The 5,503-nt window shown below is 47.5% G+C and overlaps 1 protein-coding gene across 1 annotated transcript in view; it reads right to left on the bottom strand.

Moving 5' to 3' along the window:
* KCTD20 (potassium channel tetramerization domain containing 20) overlaps positions 1 to 5,340 on the bottom strand; it is a 50,091-nt gene extending 44,751 nt beyond the window's left edge. Inside the window, exon 1 of the mRNA XM_014948488.1 lies at positions 5,280 to 5,340. The gene's annotated coding sequence lies outside the window, so the exon portion shown is untranslated. The remainder of the gene's footprint in view (positions 1 to 5,279) is intronic.
* Positions 5,341 to 5,503: the final 163 nt, after the last annotated feature.

The following is a 5,503-nucleotide window of genomic DNA, read 5'->3' as shown; positions in this document are numbered from 1 at the left end:
GAGACTTGTCAAACCCACCCAGCTCATTTCCAGTCCTACCAGAAGCTCTGTTGCTGTGGCTGGCAACAGTTCCTCTCTCCCTGCCTTTTCCCCGACTCCTTTGTGGACCTTTCACTCCAGAACACCCTGGGCAAGAACCCAGTCATTTAAGTTATAAAACAGATATCACTTAGAGAAAAATAATGATAATTCTTATTAAAATGAGAAAAATCACTGAAGTTGGGGTACGTGCTTAATCAAGACCATTAATGGGACATCTGAAAGCATCGTGTGGACTCACAGATTCATTTGAGGCTCCAAGAGACCAGGCTACACTTTCTAGTCCCAAAATTACATTTATTGAGGAAACCCTTTCTTTTATTAAATATGGCTTTGCAATTTTTGCCTGCCTAATCTATTTTTCCAAGCGATGTTGTCAAAACTTTACGTATAAGCAGCGTTATCAGGCAGCAGCAATCACTAATTATTACACAGCTTTTCTTACTGCTGTCACAAGAGCAGGCTGCCACCGGGCCCGCACGTCCCCGCACCGCTGTGTTGTGACCAGCGTTAGGCACAAGGTCCAGATCTGCTGGTTTTATGGCTGCCAAGCTCCACTTCCTTCTAAAAACCCTCTGATTCAATGGACTAAGCTATTACATCCCAACGCAGGGGTCAGGGACGTAGCACCATTCTCTGAGCACTAATTGGCAGCTACATTCGGTTCCCAGTTCTTGTAATTTACGCTTTTGCCACTGAAAGTATGAGTAATAAATTTTAATCCATATTATTTATCCACACATTGCAAAACCAGACCTGAGACACACGCAGCTCTGCTCTCATTTCTCTATCTTTATTCAATTTCAGGTAGGATTTTATTCTCAGAGTAAATTGCTGACTAGTTCTCTAGTCCCTCTGACAGGGGGGCACATACAACCTGTTCCAATTCACAAGGGTATTACTGTATTTCCCTGTTCAGTAGCAAAACTGATGCAGTAACTCATCATTCCCACACTCGGGAGCAATCCCTGGATTAACACCAGTTTTTAATAGCTGCATGTAACACATTTGAGGTTGTTCTGAGGGCAAAAGCCAGGGAAAAAGCAATTCCAGCCACTGCAGACACAATTACTGCACGTTGAACTTCAGGGACTCCAGCCCATGGTCAATGCCTGTTGTAAGACTAACAGCCATTGATTTGATTTCTCAATTTCAGGCCTGTGCTCACGAAACAGCTGCCCTTCAAAAGTCCCAGCCCTCTTTTGTGCTCTGACAAGCGGAGCCAAAAAATACACAGGCCAGAACAAGGTCAGGTCAGAGGCCACATCCCAACCACAGATTAGAACTTGAACAAGAGACAGGAGGAAAAAGTGCCCTGAAAGCTGATGAAACGGGACAGAGGGAAGGCAAATCCCAGGATTTGAGTTACTTACGTTACTTACAATACTCCCTATTTACCCTGGAGCACAGGGGGATGGATGCACCTCACCTGAGCCACCTGGATTACGAGTCCCAGCTCCTCTACACAGCCACCAGCAAGAAACAAGCACCAGAAGGCGATTCAGCTCCTCAGAATGCAGATGGGATCAGTCAGGATTATGGGACAGAAGCTAAAATTGGGGAATGTTGGAATCAGAGGGGATGTCGGGCTCAGAAACCTGAAATCAGAGCGGGTTACATCAGCAGTCTGGCCAAGGCCACCCCAAAACTGATCCTCTAGCTAAATTTACATTCTATTAAGCAATTCATTTAAAAATCAGGAGATCCTTTAGACAGCTGACATGGGCTTTACCAGCAGGCACCAAGGCAGCATTTTTCCTGTGGAGAAAGAACTCGTTATCCACATATTCCTCTGGGATCTCTAAGCAAAAGGCAGCAGTCCCAGAGTCCATTCCCAAGCTAAAGTTTTAGGGAGAATTACTGTGTTCATTAAATAGGATTTTGCTTTCTAGGAGGAGGAGGAAGATTTTCTGACACCAGCTTTGGCAAGAACATGGAATTAAGAGAGACTGCAGGGGTACGTGCTGTTTCTGGTAGCTCTGAAACTCTCCTTTCCTAAGTTATTCAGCTGCTGAGTCGACCCGTCATCATGCAGTGACTTTCGTAACAGGACTGCAACTTTGTGATGCAATCATTAATACAATCCCACTGCTTGGCCAATATTCCTTTATGATCACAGCTTTTGGCAAAAGGGGACAAAGGTGTTGTTAATTGCTACACAGCACTAAAGTCTCAGAGCAAATTCATCACAAAGGGTGAAGTTATTATTTACTTTTCTCTACACTCAAATTTTCTACTTAAGGGTTTTCAGGTATTTAAAGTGGAGTTAATATAGCATTATTTTTAAGCAGTATTATACTCTGCTTCCTCTGACTACACTGAGAAGTAAACACTTGCCTGTCACAGGCACATGGAATGAGTTCAAGACAAGGTCGAGTGACAAACACACACATCACAGCACGCCCCAAACTTTGAGCTGAAAGCGTCAACTAATAAAACCAGAGATGACTCTCACTTCTCCTGACCTGTAAAGACAGACTGAATCGCCACACAGAAAACAAAATGTCACAATATCCTGAACGGAAAACTCAAAGCAGATGGTTATGAAACCTCTTGGATTCGGAGAAGGCAGGACTGAACATGCCAGGACATGAAGGCACCTCAAAAAGACTGAGGCAAGATCAGATGTATGATCGAAACAGCTAAAGAAAGAGGGTTTCTCTAGTCTGATGGTTGAAAATATTTTGGGGAAGGAAACAAAGATTACTGTTGTGTATAGCTCAGGTAAGGCTACCTTTGGAACACAGAAAAATAAGGTATAATATTGAATAATTTTATACTGGACACATCCATGTGGATCTTAGATGATACATTTCTGTTATCACAATTATGATCAGTGATGAGGCTTCCTATTTTTGAGGCTCTGGAATTACGGTCTTACCTTCCACTTAAAGAAGGTAAAAAACCTGTCACAAAACCTTTCCAGGAAATAAAAAACCATGCACTAAAACCATGAAGAAAACCCCTAAACCACAACCACCTTCACTGCCTGCAGGTCCACGCAATCAATCTACCTCAAACAGCTCAGATGTATTTGCTGTAACTTGTTTCTCATCGCTGTTGAAAAGTATATAAATAATCATTTTGGTCCTTTGGACTACAACTTCTTCCACATCGACACCTGCAGCTTGACTGGACCCACTGAAAGTCCACCCAACTTTATACAGAATAACTACAAAACAGAAAGCTCCCCCTCCCAAAAATGATGTGATTAAGTCCTACCAGAAAGACCACTACTTTTAAGCCCAAAACAAACAGAAAACATTCCCTTCTAGCAGCAAAAGCCAGTACTGAAAGAGATCGTAAGACATTTCATGCGCTGCAAATAAATCTATCTTAAAACAAACACTTATTTAGTTAACTTGGCACACACCTATTTCCTTGAAAGCATAACTTACTTCAACCTGTTCTTAATTGCTTTAAGATGGGCTGAAATAAGTCTGGACACGGTCTTCTGTACAGGTTTTACTTTGGATTAGTCTACATAAACTGCTCCATTTCAATGATAGATTAGACCTTGTAAGACCCCCTTAAAGTGGATGTTATTATAGAAAATAAAGACAGTTGTGCCAGTATAAGCAATCATTGTACAGGCTGCTTTGCAAAAGAGCATTTTTTTAGTCACATAGAGGTTGTAAACAGTATCAGTCTATCTCTTTTAGTGAAAAAGTGACTCTCTTAGTGACTCTCTTTTGCAGAGAGTCATCTCTGCAAAAAATTGCTCCACTCTAACAAGGGCACATGTAAGTCCAGTCTGAAGAGTAACAACTAACAACTCCTCCAAGCAGCTTTGCCTACAGATTAACCCACAGTTTTCGAGCCCAATAACTCACTGTCTCGGTGCTTACATCACTGAAAATGCTTCTACAAACTGAGGGCAGATGTATTTATAACCCTTAAGCCCAGGTGACTGTCAGCAGTGCAGCCTGGACTGGGACACACCTCAAAAGGGAGGGCTGAGCCTTTCTGCTGATTCCTGACACACAATCTCCTTCTGATTAACAGTTCGCGATTGCGCTGCTAATGCCAGCAACTCCGTGGTGAGGATAAGGCAGGCACAGAGAGCACAGGTGAATTTTCTGACTTAAAGCCATAAACCTACTGCTGCAATAGGATTTGTGTTTGTGGCAACCCTGGCAAAGTAATTTAAAACACTCTCTCCCTACAGAGGTGCGTTCTCAGCCTCCAGGTTTCTGCCCAAGATTGTTTACTATTACCCATTCCCTGAAAAGCCTAAGGTCACTGAGAAGGCAGGATGAGAGACAGGGAAAGTCAGGACATGGAAAGGTGCCTACAAGCAGAGGCAGGCTGAGGTCTCACCTACTGCACCCACTTAGTGGAAAACCCCTTAGAAACCCCTGCTCCCTTTCAAAGCACAGTGGGGCCAGAGGGTGGAAAGGGAAGATAGGCTAAAAACATGCTTAAGAGTAATAGCACACCAGCCTACAACCCCAGAACATGTGTAGGAGGGCAGTGTGACCAACCAGCACCCTGAGAGGAGGATATACACAGCTATGGGGGTGGTGGTCACAAACACAGGCCTCACCAAAGGGTGCTGGGCACAGAGCAGGCCCCGGGGCCTCCCACACAGCACAGAGGAAAGGGGTAATGTGTCAAAGATGCAGCACTAATTCAAGGGATAACAGTCCCACCCCCTGCCAAACATGCACAGGGTGGAGGAAGCCCCTTCTTCCAGTAAACACCAGCCATGGGGGGGCATCCCCAGCCCCATAGACGGGGGGGAGACGGCCTCCCTCAGTGCACACAAAGAAGGCCCCATACCCCCCTCCTCAAACAACGGGGATGGAAGTCCGTCCGTCCCCCCCCCCCGGCGCCACAGGCCCCTCCGAAGCCCGGACGGAACAATGGAACCCACTGGGACCCTACAGACATTTTCTCGGCCCCACCGACATCCTCCTCAACGCCGGCAGGGGACAGGGAAGGCCTTCCCCGAACCCTGCGTGCCCTCCTCCTTCCCCCGAGCACACAACGGACTCCCCCAGGCCCAGAAGCCGCCATCAAAGCGCAGGGAGGGGCCGGAAGGCTCCAGACCCCCCCCCCATCAAGGCTCATAGAAGGCCGGAAAGGGCCTCCCCAAGTCCCACAGAGGGTCGGGAAGGCCCCAAAAGCCTCCCGCAAGCCCCACGGAGGACCAGGAAGGTCCTAAAGGCCATCCCGTGCCTCACGGAGGGGGAGGAAGAGCCCCCATCTACCCCCCCCCGCCTTTAGGCCTCACTCACCGCGTCCCCGCCGAGGCCGCTCCCTCAGGCGGGCTGGGGGCGGGGTCTCGCCCTCTAGGCTCCGCCCTCTCCGACGCCGCTACCCGATTGGCTCCGCGCTCGGAGGGGTCTGGCCAATGGGAAGCCGAGGGAGCGGGCAGGGGGCGGGGCGGGGCGTCCCAGGGCGCGCGTGGAGCGGCGTGTGCGTCCCGGGGTCCCGGTGCGTGTCGTGTGTGTCCCCCCCC

The sequence above is a fragment of the Calidris pugnax genome, unplaced genomic scaffold (assembly GCF_001431845.1).
Source record: "Calidris pugnax isolate Ruff unplaced genomic scaffold, ASM143184v1 scaffold91, whole genome shotgun sequence".
Lineage (NCBI taxonomy): Eukaryota > Metazoa > Chordata > Aves > Charadriiformes > Scolopacidae > Calidris > Calidris pugnax.
Note: the sequence above shows the minus strand (reverse complement) of the source record. Positions and strands in the feature narration are given on the sequence as shown.